General features: G+C 43.8%; 1 pseudogene across 1 annotated transcript; it reads right to left on the bottom strand.

Annotated features, from left to right (window-relative positions):
• Nucleotides 1-5,040: 5,040 nt before the first annotated feature.
• Nucleotides 5,041-14,263, bottom strand: LOC106600248 (uncharacterized; annotated as a pseudogene). Its single transcript, XR_006770262.1, has 21 exons — nucleotides 14,107-14,263; nucleotides 13,941-13,999; nucleotides 13,782-13,855; nucleotides 13,557-13,681; nucleotides 12,817-12,959; nucleotides 12,466-12,549; nucleotides 12,210-12,371; nucleotides 11,978-12,077; nucleotides 11,543-11,763; nucleotides 10,762-10,918; nucleotides 10,374-10,585; nucleotides 9,983-10,103; nucleotides 9,458-9,654; nucleotides 9,237-9,351; nucleotides 8,858-9,027; nucleotides 8,664-8,761; nucleotides 8,392-8,522; nucleotides 8,028-8,217; nucleotides 5,411-5,553; nucleotides 5,234-5,330; nucleotides 5,041-5,156 (listed from the first exon to the last, which is right to left on the bottom strand). The product of XR_006770262.1 is annotated as an uncharacterized protein (transcript).
• Between the last annotated feature and the right edge of the window lie 5,880 nt (nucleotides 14,264-20,143).

Genomic DNA, 20,143 nt, shown 5'->3' with positions numbered 1-20,143 from the left:
TTTGCCTTGGCACAGCTGTCAATGTTCTGGTCCTTAGATTAAACTGATATACTTATCACAATTTTCTTCCATCAATTTCGGTTTTTAATTCAGGGCCAACAGAGAAGTTCTTTACTTTCTCCCCCTTCCACTTTCCTTTCTGTGGTAATGCTGCAATTAGTTGGTTGTAATTTTGGGTAGAGCAGACATTTTCATATTTTGTTAACTGCATGTGTGACAACTCCAACAGTCATATTTATGATATAATTTAAAGATTACACAGTTAAAAAAAATGATGGGTTTATTGTCAATTAGTATATTTGAGTTTAACCATAATATTTGTATTGTTGCCAACGCTACAAAAGAGCAAAATGAGATCAGAAAATAACTAGGTAAGACACTAAAGTGAGAGTGGTGTGGAGCCTTCGAGGGACTCCGCAGAACCGTCTTTGTTTCAGCGGTGGTCTTAGTGTTGTGACGAGACCGCCGCTTACAGTTGCCGCTGAGAAAACAGGGAAGACTGAAGTACTAACACTAATTGCCTACCAGAGGTATTTGTATTTATATATATTAGGGATCCCCATTCTCTTCCCGGTGTCATGACTGAGGATCGGGTTACAGTGGATCACAGTTCTACAGAAATCTCTCCCTCCCACAGAGGGATTGATGGGGGGGGGGGCTTATAACCTCACGCCCATCGTAAGTTAAAAGGTAGCAGCCAACTCCCTTCTCGTCTCTAGCGTGAGAGACTGGAATGTTTGTGTGCCCTAGGAAGAGTTCACAGGCCAAAACTACAGGACATCAAATTTCTTCAGCCAAAATGGTGGTAACAATGATAGATGGAATATGAAAATGAATGTCGATTTTGTGATAACGAAAACATTGTAACTGGAAGAGTTACAATAATGTGTATATGTTTACATCCTTTTTGTTGTGTAGAAAATATCCAGATCAAATATGTTTTTGTAATGATGAACTGATTTTAGTTGTCTAAATGAGATCATAGTAAGTTCTAATACCTTGCCTTGTAACTGGCTATGCCCCAAGGAACCCAGAGAGCGTGTCCTAAAGACTCTGGGGCATAAAACATGTGAGTTAAGATTTCACATAGCACGTGGTCCTCTAGTCTGCAGCCAGGGTCCACGATTAGTCACGATCCCAAAACGAGGCTGAGGAAGACACAGGAACCTCTTAACAATCAGTTCTATGATTAATTACTGTATCTAGGACCAGCTTCATGAGGTAGTCACCTGGAATGCATTTCAATTAACAGGTGCCTTCTTAAAAGTTAATTTGTGTAATATCTTTCCTTCTTAATGCATTTGAGCAAATCAGTTGTGTTGTGAGTAGGGGGGGGGGGGGGGTTGTACAGACAATAGCCCTAGTTAGTAAAAAAACAAGTCCATAATATGGCAAGAACAGCTCAAATAATCAAAGAGAAATGACATTTCGTTATTACTTTAAGACATGAAGGTCAGTCAACACAGAACATTTCAAGAACTTTTAAAGTTTCTTCAAGTGGAGTCGCAAAAACCATCAAGTGCTATGATGAAACTGGCTCTCACGAGGACCGCCACAGGAAAGGAAGACCCAGAGTTACCTCTGCTGCAGAGGATATGTTCATTAAAAAGTTACCAGCCTCAGAAATTGCAGCCCAAATAAATGCTTCACAGAGTTCAAGTAACAGACACATCTCAACATCAACTGTTCAGAGGAGACTGTGAATCAGGCCTTCATGGTCAAATTGCTGCAAAGAAACCACTAGTAAAGGACACCAATAAGAAGAAGAGACTTGCTTGGGCAAAGAAACACGAGCAGTGGACATTAGACCGGTGGAAATTAGTCCTTTGGGCTGGAGTCCAAATTGGAGATTTTTGGTTCCATCCGCTGTGTCTTTGTGAGAAAGATAATCTCCAATGTAAAGCATGGAGAAGGAGGTGTTATGGTGTGGGGCTGCTTTGCTGGTGACACTGTGATTTATTTAGAATTCAAAGCACACTTAACCAGCATGGCTACGAAAGCATTCTGCAGCGATACGCCAACCCAGCTGGTGTGGGCTTAGTGGGCTTATCATTTGTTTTTCAACAGGACAATGACCAAACACACCTCCAGGCTATGCCAGGGCTATTTTACAGAGAAGGGGAGTGATGGAGTGCTGCATCAGATGACCTGGCCTCCACACTCTCCCGACCACAACCAAATTGAGATGGTTTGGGATGAGTGAAGGAAAAGCTCGGCTATTAGACTACACTTTAGTGAAGTACGAATAGTCTATTGTTCAGCTATTAGCCCAACTATTAGCACAACCGAATGGCTCGCTTGTGGGCGTGCTGGCAGGATAGGGCAGCGTCTTCAGTTGCGCGTCAAGAATTCTGCATACAGTAGCACGTTTGTATGAAGGTGTGGTTAATCACAGGCAAATTGTTATATGCTATGGAGGTACATTTGTGTCGAGAGCAAAACCTTTATTTTCAAATAATTCTTCTGAAAGCACATTCCCGCCCCCGACACAAAAGGATGTCAAAGCGGACACCTACGAAGATGGCATCTCAGGTAAGCGGCACTGGGCTGTATTGACGCATCCTAAAAAATGACATGTGCTGCTTTAGATTGAACGGTCATATCTCAGTTATTGTTTTCTTTACTTTCAGAGAGCGAGCTGACCTGAGGACCAGGCAGTGGAAGCTTTATTGCTGGCATAAAAAGTGTCCATAACCAGAGGTAATTAAACTGTTCTGTTTTTTTTCTCCATGTCTGCCTGTCTTGTTGTACATGGAACCTGTCTCACATGCATGAATTACAAAACCCTTAAGATGTCAGCTGCTAATTTACTCCACATAAACACAGCCATTTTCACTGGACTATCTGTTGCTGCCAAGTCATGATTTCCCTGGGGGTTAGCCTCACAATAACCAAGTGGTGAGAAACACAGCCCTCTATATTTAAATATTTCAGGTACACTCTGAAAGAAGATACTGTGTGACGCAGACACCTGTTGGCATTATCCTCGTGGGTCTGTTTTTCAGCTTAAAGTACTCTGTAGCCACTAAATCCTCTAGGTTATATCAGCTGTTTTGGTGAACCCCTCCCGCATCTGAACTGGCTGACAGAGGGCACAGAATGATCATAGGTGAGATGTCACTTGATTGAGTCAACACAAAGTATTATTAAAGACATGCTTTACATTGAAATCCCAGAGTTAATGATCCAAGGTCAGTTTTGCATTTCACCTCCTGATTTAAGATGACTGACCATGTTAATCATGCTCTCTCGTCTGCAGGTATGTTTTGATGTGAGAGGAAGCCAGTCCCGTCACTGGCCCCCCAAGGTTAGGAGACAGGTCGTCACAATTGCGCTGAGAGAATATTAGGGTAGCACTGTCATCCATGAATCATATGCCGTCTGCCGCTGTTCTTACCTCGTCTTCTAATGCACACCATACGTGCATTGAAGTACAGATTTGCCTACCTTTATTTAACTAGGCAAGTCAGTTAATGACGGCCTTGTTCAGGGGCAGATTTTTACCTTGTCGGCTCGGGGATTCGATCTTGCAACCTTCCGGTTACTAGTCCAACGCTCTAACCACTAGGCCGCCCAAGATTGAACTTGCATTTTAATTGTATTATTATAAATACACTTCAATAAAGCATTTCATATTCTCCACTGGTTGAAATACTAGCCGGTGTCCTCAGATATGCATAGGGTTTTTTTCCCCCCTTTATATGAATTACAAATCAATCATGTTTAGTCTATTGCATAGTTACACAATGTGTAATCATTGATATCCCAGGAGCAGTAAACAGTTGAAGTGTAATACATGCATGCAGACACCGCATCATTTAAACAATGGCGTTTGATATGACTGAAAAAGAATCTGTCATACCTGAACCGCACATGATCAGTGAATATAGTCAATGTACAGGCTACAATATGGGGACTTGCATCCTTGGCACAATATATTCTACTCTAGGCTTCATAGATTGGTATGAACTTTACGTTTTAGGGTCCATACCCAGATCGGCTACATAGTCATTTTTAATCCGACACAATAAGCAAGTAAATAGTTAGCCAGCTAGATTCTTTACATCCACTGTTTCACAAGACAACAGCCTGGTTTGCTGGTTCTCAGGAGTCCCTAAAAAGACAAATTCATTCTCCTAACACTAGCTAATTTACCTTTGACAAAATATAGACGCACATTAACATATTCCTCTCAAATTGTACATTTGCTTGACTCGTTAAGACACCTTCCATCTGTTTTGTCAGCCAGCTTCGTTGAACGCCACAAGGCAAGGGTGGCTCGCGTCAAAATTCGTCTTTGGAACGATTGGTCATAACAAAACCTTGGGACCCAAATGCATAATGAGTGCGCCAACTCCCCCTTGTGGTGGTCTGGAGCAATGAAGCTGGGTACCTCTAAGTCCCGCAACTTTTAAAGGAGGAACCACTGTCTCTTCACAGTCCCCGCTGTTCCGTAAGGTGTTTCTTTGAATCTGATCCTGAGATTGTGAAGAGACCTGTGGTGGCATATGCATGGGTAGTTTTAAAAAACAGACAGCTCGGTACATTCAGCTTGTCAACACTTCTTACAAAAACAAGTAGTGATGAAGTCAAGCTCTTCCCATTTGAGATTGACATGCATATCATTAATAAAGAAATGTCCATATTTGGATGGAAACCAAGCTAGTGAGAGGTATCAAGGAAAGTTGTAATTTCAGTTGAAAATTAACACCGCTGCGCTCCCTGGGGCCTGCATCCAACCACAGCCCTGCTGGCAAACCACCATCTGCTATAACATTGAGTCAGTTCTTCCTACTGGACATTGGAAAGCTTTTGTTTTCACACCTATTGTTTGTCCTAGACGGGAAATTAGTGTGCAACACTTATCTCCGGTGGATGGTTCAGAGTTCCATGCTTACAAAAGGGTTGATTGATACACGTCAGATGACAAGCCTACTACGTCCACTAAAGTACATGCGCCGTGGTGTTAAATGCAAATCAGATACAATTAAGGTAGCTCCAACGGTTAGGATTGTTGCCGCGCAAGTAAAGCAAACTTAATTGTTATATAGAACACTTTATTTGACATGTTAGAACAAGACATTACACCCAAAGAATGTATCCAGAAGAAACATATAAATGATGTTCCTCAAAGAGGTCTTTGACATGTCGTTGACCTGTTGAGAGAGAGAGAGAGAACCCATTAGTTCAGTTATGGTCTGACAGGGTCTGAAAAGCATAAAACAAGACCGACCTCTTTTCGGGTTGTCCTGATTCACACATTGTCCACTACAGGGGCCACCAGTGGGACTACTGGCATCACAGATGACCACGTCACAATGGACAAAGACCTAGGAATCAAAGATTTTAAAAAAGGGATGATTGCCAGTCAAACAAAATTAACCAATAAAGATTGGGTGAACTTTGTTACCTGGCCCCTCGGCTCAACCGCATCCTCAGCGAAGGAAAACATATGGACCTCAAAGCGTTTGACGTGAGGGGGGGAAGTGGACCCTGGCATCAGCTACCACCGGGTGGAAGACCACACGGTATGGATCCTCCGGGTTCTCACAGCTGCCAGTGTAGAGAGAGGGACTAAGTTAGGCACAAGAAAACGCTGTAAACCCCAACCGCCTTGTGTACGAAGTCTTATGGTGGTGTCACGACTGTCCTGTGAGGATCAGATCAATTTACAGGAGAAGTGGGTTCTTTCTCCCCCTCCAGTATGAACTAAAGGAATGTCTTTGTTAACAGGCTTTTCCCTTTGTCTTGAAAAAAGACAATTCTACATCCAACATGTATATTCAATTACATTGACATGAATGCATTCTCATGTGGTGAGATCTAAATGATCCAGAATGGTCAGACTACCTGAATATTGATCGTGGTTTAACCAAAAGTTGCCGAATATACAGTCGGTATCATCAACAACGCAATCATTTGAATTAAGAATTTCATGCAATTCTTCCGCTGTCGGAAAAATTGGTCACACAAAATAAATTCTACACCCACGGCATCGGATTCACACGTGGAGGACTTCTGTGAAGGGAGCAGCTCTACTATACAAAGTAACCGACGCATTGACAGTTTAGGCACACTTTTTCATTTGCATCTTTGGGAGGTTTCTTGTTTAACTGCCAGATATTAGCAAAAAGGGATTTGTGAAGAGAGACAAACGCCCACACCAGTACAAATCCACTTGATCTGACAGACGATGGCCAGAGCTTTCTCAGGATTTTGCACAACGATTTAAGCCAAGTATGATATAGTTGCACTTGAAGTGACAAATCTGAACTGCCCATTTCATGCACATGTGGTGTCTTTTCCTATGATATACAAAACATTTTCACACTGCTACCATTTAGTAAACAGCTGCAAAGTTACTCCCGTGACAGATGAGCCTTGTGTCCACATGGCCGCCGGAGCAAATTAAAATAGGGGTGCCAAATTTAAGTTTTTGCGACCATTTCCTAAAAACGGCAAAATTGCATGATTTGATAGCGTTTTGCAAACCCGATCCCCCAAATGAATGGTTTTGACCAATAAAGTTGCTTCACTACACTGCATCCAGTTACTGAAAAGGCACCCGCAAAATAAAGTGTCATTTGCCCATCTACCAAAGGTTGCAGTGTCCATTAAAATGTAGAAAAGTCATCTTTCAATATAGTTACCCAATTTCAATTCTTGAGATAAGATGGCAAAGTTAAAAATAGGCCAGCGGTTTCCATCTGTGGCGAAGTGCTCACCCAAATCAATGCTTATGACAAACCCAGCCAGCTACTCTTTTGAGTACTGTGCTGTAACATTTTTTTAGCTAGCAAGATGCTGCCACACTTGACCGTGGTATTTGTTCATGTTTAGCAACTCCCAATTAGCTCATTCCCCAGGTACAGGGAATTACATTGAAAGTGGCATCAACTTCTGGGGATCCTTTCAACTGATCCTATTCAGTTTCAAACATTAACTTCCATGCTGCACAGGCGTGTGAACCATCCTTTATGTTTAGTGCAATAACTGTTTTAAACGCAAGAGGTCACAATTCAACCCAAAACCAATCGGAAAGGCAAGCTAAGCTTGCCAGCCGCTCTTGATTTCCATTCGACTGACCATCAGTTCGGCACAACACTGAACTGTAGCAAACCAAAAGGATAACATTGAGTAAAAAGGTGTAGGTACAGGTAACGCCAACATAGTGTCTTAACCTTTTCACACGCGAGTTCCAAATATCTTCAACAGTCGCCCCAGTGGGAGTTTAGTTTATGCACGTGATGTCAGAATGCACTCACTGTTCCAAAATGTGGACAGATGACCTCAAACCAAGGCACACTACCTGGCAATTTTCTATAGGCCCTTTCAACGTCTAACTTTGCCTCATTAATTCACAAAAGTAGCCCATTTCACGAGCCGGCCAAACTTTCCTTCAAGAGAAAGCCCAAGCATACAGACATTTGCACATCTAGTCAGAACAGGCCTGGCACATTTATTGCATTCCTATCAAAGTGCCTTATTTTCTGTGTAACGCATTGTCCTTTCTACTGTAGCATACCGTAAGTATAATGTACTTAACGTTTTATTCAGACAATGCGGTTTAGAGTCGTTTGTTGCATCATACGTTCTGTTCCAATGGTACGCTGCAGGGACCCCTCAGTGATAACAAACATGTGATCGTACGCGTAAAAAAATGGTTAATAGGGCCACCACGAACCACAATAGCTTCAATGCACCTTGGCATAGATTCTACAAGTGTCTTGAACGCAACACCATTCTTCCACGAGAAATTCCATCTTTTGTTGATGGTGATGTGAAACGCCGTCTCAGGCCCCACGCCAGAATCTCCCATACGTGTTAATTAAATTGGGTGGAGATCTGGTGACAGACCGCATACATTGTTTTAATGCTCAAACCATTGTGACCACTCATGACCTACGGATGGGGGCATAGCCACGGTAGCCAAAGTAAATGGCCTGCCAAGCATGATCGGTTGCTAATTACTCAGGAACCACACCTGTGGAATAACACTTGTTTAGGCCCAAAAAACAACAAGTTACCCATTAATGATGAGATTCCACCGGGGTCGGGAGTCGCGGTCCTCGTTGAGGGTGGCCCAGCAGTGGTCAAGCATCAGCGCAACCTTGGGGTCAGAGGACCTGGTCAGCTCCACCTCAAAGTGCAGAGGCTGTTTCAGGTATTTCACCACTGGATAGTCCTCCTCCTGGTAGAACGTGTTATACGAGGCGTCTGGAACACAGGACGAGACAACCGGGGTCGTGTTCAGTGGGCACAAAACAGCGAGGTACCATCTGAACTTGTCCATTGAGAAAGGCTCGTTTATCATATCCTGTTGTGCCGCGATGAACACTAATCACTTATAGCAAACGCTACTAGTAATATATCATATTTGTGCACGCTTACCCTGAGCGAGTCTCATTCTGACCATTAGTCGACCCGTCCCAGTCTCGGCAAAAGGCTCGTTGTCACGCGGCCTGGTGAGGAAGGCCAATGTGCGAGTGATGTTGACCACATAGTAGCAGGAAACCTTTAACCTAAAAAGAGGGATGTAGGCAACTTCAAGCAGTGGAGTGGACACACTGGTAGTAGAGGCACAAGTATTGAGCAATTGGTGAAGGAAGAAAAAACAACTATAAAAATCTAATAGCTACAATTGTGATGCGTAATGCACTCACTGATATTCGTCCTCTGAAGACGTCGTGGCATTCAGCTTCACCTCAAGTTCATCTGGCAAGGAGATTTCGTTCTCATACAGCATCACATTGTTGATAAACTATGTAGTAGAGGGGAATTGACTTATTACAGCCTGCAGAAGCAAACAGTCCGTAAATACACAGTACCCATCACCTCAGGGTAATAGTCATTTTACCTTCCTGGTGGTGCCACAGGAGTTGACAGTGAAGTGGAAGTAGGCGAAGCGATCGTCGCTGTAGGTGGGACCACAGGCGGGGTCGCTCAGGGTCAGTTGACCGGGGTTCAGATTGGGAGCAGACTCCACCTTCACCGCCAGCGCAGTCATCGTCCCATTAGAGAAACACTCTTGGAGGGGGGGGCAAAAGACATGTAGCTATCAGACCTGGATTCTGTGTTAATTGAGCTTGCCAAGCACAGTAGAACCAATGGAATAGCACCAAAAGTGCAAACCATGCCCATCTGGCACTACTATTAGACTCAGTATTTCCAAGGAACCCAGGTTTGGTAACCATGTCATACGACTATTTATCGGAAGTAATTGTTTGAGAACCAACCAGTCAGCGTTTTGAGGAAGCTGCAAGCCAGGGAAAAGTATTTGATGGTCATGTTGTTGTAAGGATTCAACAGAGCCACATCCAGTCTGCTCCTGACAGAGGACGAGTGAACCGACTGGGAACCAGTGGGAGAGTTCATTAGTCCAATATTGTATACAGGGTAAGGAAAGCGAGGCTAGCTGCAGCAATTTAGGTTAACATGTTTTGGGAGAGCATCGTACCTCAAACACTGCGTCCGGCGAAGAGAAGGGCAACGTGATGGTGAAGTCTGCGTCGCCCTCTGTTAAATACTGTTGAGCAAGCTCATGGTTAAGCAGCCGCTTGCCAACCAAGACCACGAAAAAGGGCTCTTGGTTGCTGTAGTCCACAGTGATGTGGAAGTTCTCCTGATCACAGTTGCCAGTGACTGAGGGTGGCACTACAAGGACAAACAGGGTTGTGTTCATTAAGCACAAAAAACAGGACTTGAACTTGTCCAAGAAGAAACCCTTGTTTTCGGTTGCAAAATCTTTTGCTACGGTGGGACTGAATAAACACGATCCTGGAAAATCAGGAACAGGACACTGGGTCCAAATACTCTAAAGCTTAACATTTTCTTTGTAGAGAGACCGCGTAGGAAAAGCCTACAGTATGGCTAGTTGGGCTCTCAAGTCCACCATGTGGCTTTCACTGCCAATTTCCTTTCAGGGCAATCATTAACGAGAGGAAACCATTCAACAGTAGTTTGGCGTAGTCCAGTTACATACCAATGTCCAGCAGTACAGCGTCCACAACGGCAGAGTGAGAGAAAGGAGCGTACTCTGGAAAGACGACCAGGCCGTAGATCAGCTGAAGAGTGAAGGTTGTGACACCTTGTTCCACCCTTTTCTGTAGTGAAGTTAAAAGCATCATTGTTGTAACAGAACTCTAGTCAACATCAAGTGACAACCAAGCACATATGGGGACTATTAAAACAATGTTGCCCTCATTCCTCTAAATCAAGCACTATTGGCAAGTGAATGCATACAACTGCCAAAATAATGGAAACACTTGAGTAAATGAGGGATACAAAGTACATTTGCACCATCATTTCTATTTTGTTGGTGGCCCACTTATTAGGGCATGTAGCGTGTGGCTTTGCATTTAACAGAAACACACCTCCTTAAAGACCACCGGGTCTGAGAAGGGCACCTCCATCCTGAAGGTCTTCAAGGTGTTGTCCAGGGATCTCTGCTCCTGAACATTGAAGCCTCTGGCGTTGCACTCTGCAACAGTTAGCACCATGGTGGGAAAGGTGATGTTCAGCAGCTCCACATCAAGGTTGAAGGTCCCCAACTCAAGCACAAACACTGCCTGCTCAGGAACCGTGTCTAAGGGCGTGTCTGTTCATTGGCAAACATTTTGAAATGCGGTACAATGGAAGTCGAAAATGGACATTTGTTATTGGAGAAGTCCGGGTATTGCCTCCCCGTTTCAGTCTTGTGCCTAATGAACAACCCAGGCATCCCAAATTACCATAGGCACCATTTAACTAAACCAGACTCACAGTTGCGAACTTGTGGAGGCCTGGCCATCGGAGGTGTTGTGATAGGGAAGAGGACTTTGTATCTGGTGTCCTCGTGTGCGACCTCCTCGATCCACAGCAACTCAAGCATGGGCTCAATGGTGTAAGTGACAAAGTACTTGTCATCCTGAATATGGCTCTGTAAGGGAGACGAGTGATGCATTCAGGCTGTAATACACAATTGGAGTGCCAAAACAGGTTTTTAAAAAAGCCTACCGGTTATCTGTGTGGTTTGTCCTCCAGCCGCTCGTAATTTAAAGACAAAATATCCAAAGGAAAGTATTGTTTACCAGACTTTAGAGAGCTGGTAGGTATATGGTTGTCAACTTGCATTTTCAAAGCAACCGACACGCAAATGTAAACAGTAGCCGAGTGTAACCGAGCGTTGCTTGCATTCAGTTGCCAGTGGCAAAGCTACCGGCTCCCTAAAAAGCCTGGTAAACAATACTTTAGTGTGGATATTGGTCTCAAATTTCAAGCGGTAGAGTATGTTTAAATGTAATTTTATGCAACATTCACACGATTTTGCAATCCAATGTGTCAGGCTGTATACACACCCACCGATCCATTGTATATTAGCCTGATTAAGCAGACAATTGCTCAATAAGAAACATTTTACACAAGACAACGTTTCTAGGAGTTTACCCATGAGAGATGGCAAAGGGTTACTGCAAAGCACTGACAACTGCTGCTGTAAAAAGGGCTCTACAAATAGATTTGACTTAGAAATTAAACAGGAACATTTTAGTCATCCAACGCTGACCTTGAAATAGCCGCCAACCGCCCCCACCGGAATTTCAACAATAATATGAGCCTCTGTGACTAAAACCGAGTAGTTTCTGGCAGCCATTTCCTCAGTGTCCAGCCTCTTAGCGTCAATTCCCATGTACACCTCCAACATGGTGAAGGCATCAGAGGAGAAAAGTGGGTCGATGTGCTTGGGCATGTACCAGGTGATCACTTCTGGAGTAAAGGCCACTGCCCCTGCAGTGAAACAAGAAGCCAAGTGCACATCATAACAGAACATTTTGCAACTGAAAACAAATGTGCCATTATTGAAAAAAAGTTCATCCCATTCAAAGACATTGTCCCAACTGAACACTACATAACACAAACGAAAGTCTTGTCTGGAGCCAATTAAGAAATGGGTTTATAGGTTCTTAAATTTGCCAAGTTAGTCCATTATTTCACACTCAACCTGGTGTTGGACAAACAGCCGTGGCATCTACGCGAGTCACCAGCCACTTCTGCTCAAAGAAGGTTGAGGTTGAGAGCACCCGCATCGGAACCCCAGCTACCTGTTCAGGGGGCAACCACACCAGGGCCGTGTTCAGTAGGGCACACCGTATTAACAATATGTTGCAGAGTTCAGGTAGGGCCACCGTTTGCTCTACTGAACATGACCCAGTTCATGGAGGAAGTGAGCTTACATTCTGGAGGTATGTCTCCTCTGCATTATGAGGGCTTCTTAACACCAGCCGGGTGGGAGTGTTGGCTATTGCATAGCCCTTTCTTTGGACCTCATCCACATTCATGACCTTCTTGCTAGGACTAAAAACGACTGCTGTCATTTTGTATCCTGAAGCAACAGCCTGTCTCAGGAAATGGAAACGTGAATTAAACAAACGCACATTTTGTTTAGCGCCATCCTGTCATTTTGTAGTGAAATTACAGAAACATGGCTACCTCAGCTCCTCTCCTTGCTTTCGGGCCTCCAGTGGGCTGTTCAGGGACGGTTTGGATGTCTGGAAGAGTCCTTCTGACAGACACCTAGAGAAGAAAGGCCATTATTCCCTATGCATTTTCTCCCTCCCATACAATAGGAACGCAATCTGTCCACTCGCCTCCTTAAATGCACTGAGAATAGGCCAAGATTCCTCGCCGCTAAAGTTGTCCTATGTGCATTTTGAAGAGGCGAGAGGAATTGAGAGACGGTCAAGACACAGAAGAAATGAAACACTGGACAATTGTAGCTCTAGACAGATCATTTAAGCTCCACTGTAAACATCTCCGTTGGGGCATGCTCTGCTCACTTGCCTCCATGTAGTTGCGGTCGCACAGAATCTCTCGGGAGGTCCAGGGGTGTAGCTACAGGTTTTGCCCACTCTATACACAGGGTCTTCAGTCATGTGGTTTCCTGGCAGCCTGAACTGCATGACCAAGCTGAACATCTTATCATCCTAAAATTAAGGGGGGAAAAAAAAAAGCCTCATTATATAGCAGAAAACAAATAATTCAGTTGACATTCATGCAAGTTAGAGACTGTGGCTATATGAATGCAGCTGCCACTGTATTGAAGCCACACTACAGGAGAAGAGCTCAGTAGTACACATCACTGCAGTCTGTATCAGAAAGTTGGCTGGCCCTCCATAAACTTCTGCTGTACCTTACTTCATCGTTAACTTAGAAGTAAGAGATACCAGACCCAGTCTCAGGGGTGGCTAACTATGGAGATCCACAGAGTTAAGTAAAACTGCTTAAATGTTTCTGGCACCGTACTTCTAATAACCTCCATGCTCTACGGCAACTCAGGCTGATTGAGGACCTTTTTACTGAAGAAAGTGTTTGTTTTCAATTATTTCATCTAGTGATGCAAATATTGACTTGTATCTTTGTGTATACAGGGCTCATCTGTAAAAGAGCCTGGCCTCAGCATGACTCCGTGTCAAAGGTTAAATAAAATGACGTTGTTACATTACGGGGTTGCAGTTGCAGTGACACTGAAAGGCAAACTGTCCATTTGAAGTTAGAGCAAACACTACAGTGCTTAGGGTTACCATGGTCTGGGAAAAGCAGTTTTGAAGAGAAGCAAAAAATATGGCATTCCCCATTGGGTCAAATTTAAAGCTGAATCCACACTGAGTAGCAAGGCCAGGTGTCAGGTTTATGATTTGTGTGTCATCTGGAAGGGATGGAGATGGTGTGAACACAACAGTTGACAAACAATATCAATCCATGAATTATGAAAAGGAGAGAAAGAGAATCATACGAGACAAACTCACTGAAGACAGCGTCGACCTCTTCAAAAAGAGGAGCTACACTCAGACGAATAACGTTACCAAGGCATTCAGGTCATCTGGAATGGGAAAGCTTAGTTAAAAATCTAAAAAAGATATTGTCAAACGCTTAGTGCTTGAATTTGCAGGGTGCAAAATGCATACTTATAGAAGGCGTCTGTTGTGCTTGTATGCCCACAGCTGCCATCAATAGGCAAAACAACCTGTAAGGCATTTGACAAATTATTATGATTGATTGATTAAAAAGGAGGAAGAAGACAACTCAAATGTTTGCGTCGCATAAGACTCTTCTAGGCCTGCTACTACTTACCCTGAGCCAAGGAAATTAACCATTGTAGAACAGAACTGTTTTGATGAAATACACAGCTACAGAATCTAATATTTGACCCAAGGTGTGCAGCCTACAGCCCAGGGGTATTCTACTTTTACCCTATGACAAAGGCTTCCCACACTCAGTCACCTGAACCCCAAAGGGCTGCACATTTTCTTTTTATTCCCCTAGCCCTACAAAGCTGATTCAAATAATCAACTAATCATCAAGCTTTGTTAATCTGAATCAGCTGTGTAGTGTTAGGACAAAAACCTAAATGCACACCAAGTTTGGGAAACGCTGCCCTACGAGCCTGCTGGTTTTCTGTTCTAACTGATAATTGAGGAAAATAAGAACAATCTGAAATTTCTTTTTGTACTGTCGCAAAGCTAACTAAAAAGCAGCATTCCCCTAGAGAGGATGGCTTTCACTTCAGCGGTAATAAATTCATGAACTTCTTTGAGGAAAAGATCATGATCATTAGAAAGCAAATTACGCACTCCTCTTTAAATCTGCGTATTCCTCCCAAAGCTCCGTTGTCCTGAGTCTGCACAACTCTGCCAGGACCTAGGATCAAGGGAGACACTAAAGTGTTTTAGTACTATATCTCTTGACACAATGATGAAAATAATCATGGCCTCTAAACCTTCAAGCTGCATACTGGACCCTATTCCAACTAAACTACTGAAAGAGCTGCTTCCTGTGCTTGGCCCTCCTATGTTGAACATAATAAACGGCTCTCTAACCACCGGATGTGTACCAAACTCACTAAAAGTGGCAGTAATAAAGCCTCTCTTGAAAAAGCCAAATCTTGACCCAGAAAATATAAAAAACGAATCGGCCTATATCGAATCTTCCATTCCTCTCAGAAAAAGCTGTTGCGCAGCAACTCACTGCCTTCCTAAAGACAAACAACGTATACGAAACGCTTCAGTCTGGTTTTGGACCCCATCATAGCACTGAGACTGCACTTGTGAAGGTGGTAAATGACGTTTTAATGGCATCAGACCGAGGCTCTGCATCTGTCCTCGTGCTCCTAGATCTTAGTGCTGCTTTTGATACCATCGATCACCACATTCTTTTGGAGCGATTGGAAACCCAAATTGCTCTACACGGACAAGTTCTGGCCTGGTTTAGATCTCATCTGTCGGAAAGATAGCAGTTTGCCTCTGAATGGTTTGTCCTCTGACAAATCAACTGTACATTTCGGTGTTCCTCAAGGTTCCGTTTTAGGACCACTATTGTTTTCACTATATATTTTACCTCTTGGGGATGTCATTCGAAAACATAATGTTAAATTTCACTGCTATGCGGATGACACACAGCTGTACATTTCAAAGAAACATGGTGAAGCCCCAAAATTGCCCTCGCTAGAAGCCTGTGTTTCAGACAGAAGGAAGTGGATGGCTGCAAACTTTCTACTTTTAAACTCGGACAAAACAGAGATGCTTGTTCTAGGTCCCAAGAAACAAAGAGATCTTCTGTTGAATCTGACAATTAATCTTGATGGTTGTACAGTCGTCTCAAATAAAACTGTGAAGGACCTCGGCGTTACTCTGGACCCTGATCTCTCTTTTGAAGAACATATCAAGACTGTTTCAAGGACAGCTTTTTTCCCATCTACGTAACATTGCAAAAATCTGAAACTTTCTGTCCAGAAATGATGCAGAAAAATGTATCCATGCTTTTGTTACTTCTAGGTTGGACTACTGCAATGCTCTACTTTCCGGCTACCCGGATAAAGCACTAAATAAACTTCAGTTAGTGCTAAATACGGCTGCTAGAATCCTGACTAGAACCAAAACATTTGATCATATTACTCCAGTGCTAGCCTCCCTACACTGGCTTCCTGTTAAGGCAAGGGCTGATTTCAAGGTTTTTCTGCTAACCTACAAAGCATTACATGGGCTTGCTCCTACCTATCTTTCCGATTTGGTCCTGCCGTACATACCTACACGTACGCTACGGTCACAAGACGCAGGCCTCCTAATTGTCCCTAGAATTTCTAAGCAAACAGCTGGAGGCAGGGCTTTCTTCTATAGAGCTCCATTTTTATGGAATGGTCTGCCTACCCATGTGAGAGACGCAGACTCGGTCTCAACCTTTAAGTCTTTACTGAAGACTCATCTCTTCAGGGGGTCCTATGATTGAGTGTAGTCTGGCCCAGGAGTGTGAAGGTGAACGGAAAGGCTCTGGAGCAACGAACCGCCCTTGCTGTCTCTGCCTGGCCGGTTCCCCTCTCTCCACTGGGATTCTCTGCCTCTAACCCTATTACAGGGGCTGAGTCACTGGCTTACTGGTGTTCTTCCATGCCGTCCCCTAGGAGGGGTGCGTCACTTGAGTGGGTTGAGTCACTGACGTGGTCTTCCTGTCTGGGTTGGCGCCCCCCCTTGGGTTGTGCCGTGGCGGAGATCTTCGTGGGCTATACTCGCCCTTGTCTCAGGATGGTAAGTTGGTGGTTGAAGATATCCCTCTAGTGGTGTGGGGGCTGTGCTTTGACAAAGTGGGTGGGGTTATATCCTGCCTATTTGGCCCTGTCCGGGGTATCATCGGATGGGGCCACAGTGTCTCCTGACCCCTCCTGTCTCAGCCTCCAGTATTTATGCTGCAGTAGTTTATGTGTCGGGGGGCTAGGGTCAGTCTGTTATATCTGGAGTATTTCTCCTGTCTTATCCGGTGTCCTGTGTGAATTTAACTATGCTCTCTCTAATTCTTTCTTTCTTTCTCTCTCTCTCTCGGAGGACCTGAGCCCTAGGACCATGCCTCAGGACTACCTGGCATGATGACTCCTTGCTGTCCCAGACCTGCTGTTTTCAACTCTCTAGAGACAGCAGGAGCGGAAGAGATACTCTCAATAATCGGCTATGAAAAGCCAACTGACATTTACTCTTGAGGTGCTAACTTGTTGCACCCTCGACAACTACTGTGATTATTATTATTTGACCATGCTGGTCATTTATGAACATTTGAACATCTTGGCCATGTCCTGTTATAATCTCCACCCCGCACAGCCAGAAGAGGACTGGCCACCCCTCATAGCCTGGTTCCTCTCTAGGTTTCTTCCTAGGTTTTGGTCTTTCTAGGGAGTTTTTCCTAGCCACCGTGCTTCTACACCTGCATTACTTGCTGTTTGGGGTTTTAGGCTGGGTTTCTGTACAGCACTTTGAGATATCAGTTGATGTAAGAAGGGCTATATAAAGAAATTTGATTTGATAATGAATTACACCCACCTGGTGTCCCAGGTCTAGATCAGTGCCTGATTAGAGGAGAACAATGAAGAAATGCAGTGGATCTGGCTTTGAGGCCCAGAGGTGAGTTTGAGGGTTATAGCTGTTCCTGCTCCTCACACTTCACCGTTTGAGTAATTGAATGAGGGGTTGTGTGTGTAGTTGGGTTTAGCTCGGCTATTAGACTACTCTTTAGTAAAGGTCGAATAGTCTATTGTTCAGCTATTAGCCCAACTATTAGCACAACCGAATGGCTCGCTTGTGGGCGTGCTGGCAGGATAGGGCAGCGTCTTCAGTTGCGCGTCAAGAATTCTGCATACAGTAGCACGTTTGTATGAAGGTGTGGTTAATCACAGGCAAATTGTTATATGCTATGGAGGTACATTTGTGTCGAGAGCAAAACCTTTATTTTCAAATAATTCTTCTGAAAGCACATTCCCGCCCCCGACACAAAAAGGATGTCAAAGCGGACACCTACGAAGATGGCATCTCAGGTAAGCGGCACTGGGCTGTATTGACGCATCCTAAAAAATGACATGTGCTGCTTTAGATTGAACGGTCATATCTCAGTTATTGTTTTCTTTACTTTCAGAGAGCGAGCTGACCTGAGGACCAGGCAGTGGAAGCTTTATTGCTGGCATAAAAAGTGTCCATAACCAGAGGTAATTAAACTGTTCTGTTTTTTTTCTCCATGTCTGCCTGTCTTGTTGTACATGGAACCTGTCTCACATGCATGAATTACAAAACCCTTAAGATGTCAGCTGCTAATTTACTCCACATAAACACAGCCATTTTCACTGGACTATCTGTTGCTGCCAAGTCATGATTTCCCTGGGGGTTAGCCTCACAATAACCAAGTGGTGAGAAACACAGCCCTCTATATTTAAATATTTCAGGTACACTCTGAAAGAAGATACTGTGTGACGCAGACACCTGTTGGCATTATCCTCGTGGGTCTGTTTTTCAGCTTAAAGTACTCTGTAGCCACTAAATCCTCTAGGTTATATCAGCTGTTTTGGTGAACCCCTCCCGCATCTGAACTGGCTGACAGAGGGCACAGAATGATCATAGGTGAGATGTCACTTGATTGAGTCAACACAAAGTATTATTAAAGACATGCTTTACATTGAAATCCCAGAGTTAATGATCCAAGGTCAGTTTTGCATTTCACCTCCTGATTTAAGATGACTGACCATGTTAATCATGCTCTCTCGTCTGCAGGTATGTTTTGATGTGAGAGGAAGCCAGTCCCGTCACTGGCCCCCCCAAGGTTAGGAGACAGGTCATCACAATTGCGCTGAGAGAATATTAGGGTAGCACTGTCATCCATGAATCATATGCCGTCTGCCGCTGTTCTTACCTCGTCTTCTAATGCACACCATACGTGCATTGAAGTACAGATTTGCCTACCTTTATTTAACTAGGCAAGTCAGTTAATGACGGCCTTGTTCAGGGGCAGATTTTTACCTTGTCGGCTCGGGGATTCGATCTTGCAACCTTCCGGTTACTAGTCCAACGCTCTGGCCGCCCAAGATTGAACTTGCATTTTAATTGTATTATTATAAATACACTTCAATAAAGCATTTCATATTCTCCACTGGTTGAAATACTAGCCGGTGTCCTCAGATATGCATAGGGTTTTTTTCCCCCCTTTATATGAATTACAAATCAATCATGTTTAGTCTATTGCATAGTTACACAATGTGTAATCATTGATATCCCAGGAGCAGTAAACAGTTGAAGTGTAATACATGCATGCAGACACCGCATCATTTAAACAATGGCGTTTGATATGACTGAAAAAGAATCTGTCATACCTGAACCGCACATGATCAGTGAATATAGTCAATGTACAGGCTACAATATGGGGACTTGCATCCTTGGCACAATATATTCTACTCTAGGCTTCATAGATTGGTATGAACTTTACGTTTTAGGGTCCATACCCAGATCGGCTACATAGTCATTTTTAATCCGACACAATAAGCAAGTAAATAGTTAGCCAGCTAGATTCTTTACATCCACTGTTTCACAAGACAACAGCCTGGTTTGCTGGTTCTCAGGAGTCCCTAAAAAGACAAATTCATTCTCCTAACACTAGCTAATTTACCTTTGACAAAATATAGACGCACATTAACATATTCCTCTCAAATTGTACATTTGCTTGACTCGTTAAGACACCTTCCATCTGTTTTGTCAGCCAGCTTCGTTGAACGCCACAAGGCAAGGGTGGCTCGCGTCAAAATTCGTCTTTGGAACGATTGGTCATAACAAAACCTTGGGACCCAAATGCATAATGAGTGCGCCAACTCCCCCTTGTGGTGGTCTGGAGCAATGAAGCTGGGTACCTCTAAGTCCCGCAACTTTTAAAGGAGGAACCACTGTCTCTTCACAGTCCCCGCTGTTCCGTAAGGTGTTTCTTTGAATCTGATCCTGAGATTGTGAAGAGACCTGTGGTGGCATATGCATGGGTAGTTTTAAAAAACAGACAGCTCGGTACATTCAGCTTGTCAACACTTCTTACAAAAACAAGTAGTGATGAAGTCAAGCTCTTCCCATTTGAGATTGACATGCATATCATTAATAAAGAAATGTCCATATTTGGATGGAAACCAAGCTAGTGAGAGGTATCAAGGAAAGTTGTAATTTCAGTTGAAAATTAACACCGCTGCGCTCCCTGGGGCCTGCATCCAACCACAGCCCTGCTGGCAAACCACCATCTGCTATAACATTGAGTCAGTTCTTCCTACTGGACATTGGAAAGCTTTTGTTTTCACACCTATTGTTTGTCCTAGACGGGAAATTAGTGT

This window comes from Salmo salar, chromosome ssa06 (assembly GCF_905237065.1).
Source record: "Salmo salar chromosome ssa06, Ssal_v3.1, whole genome shotgun sequence".
NCBI classification, from domain to species: Eukaryota; Metazoa; Chordata; class Actinopteri; order Salmoniformes; family Salmonidae; genus Salmo; species Salmo salar.
Note: the sequence above shows the minus strand (reverse complement) of the source record. Positions and strands in the feature narration are given on the sequence as shown.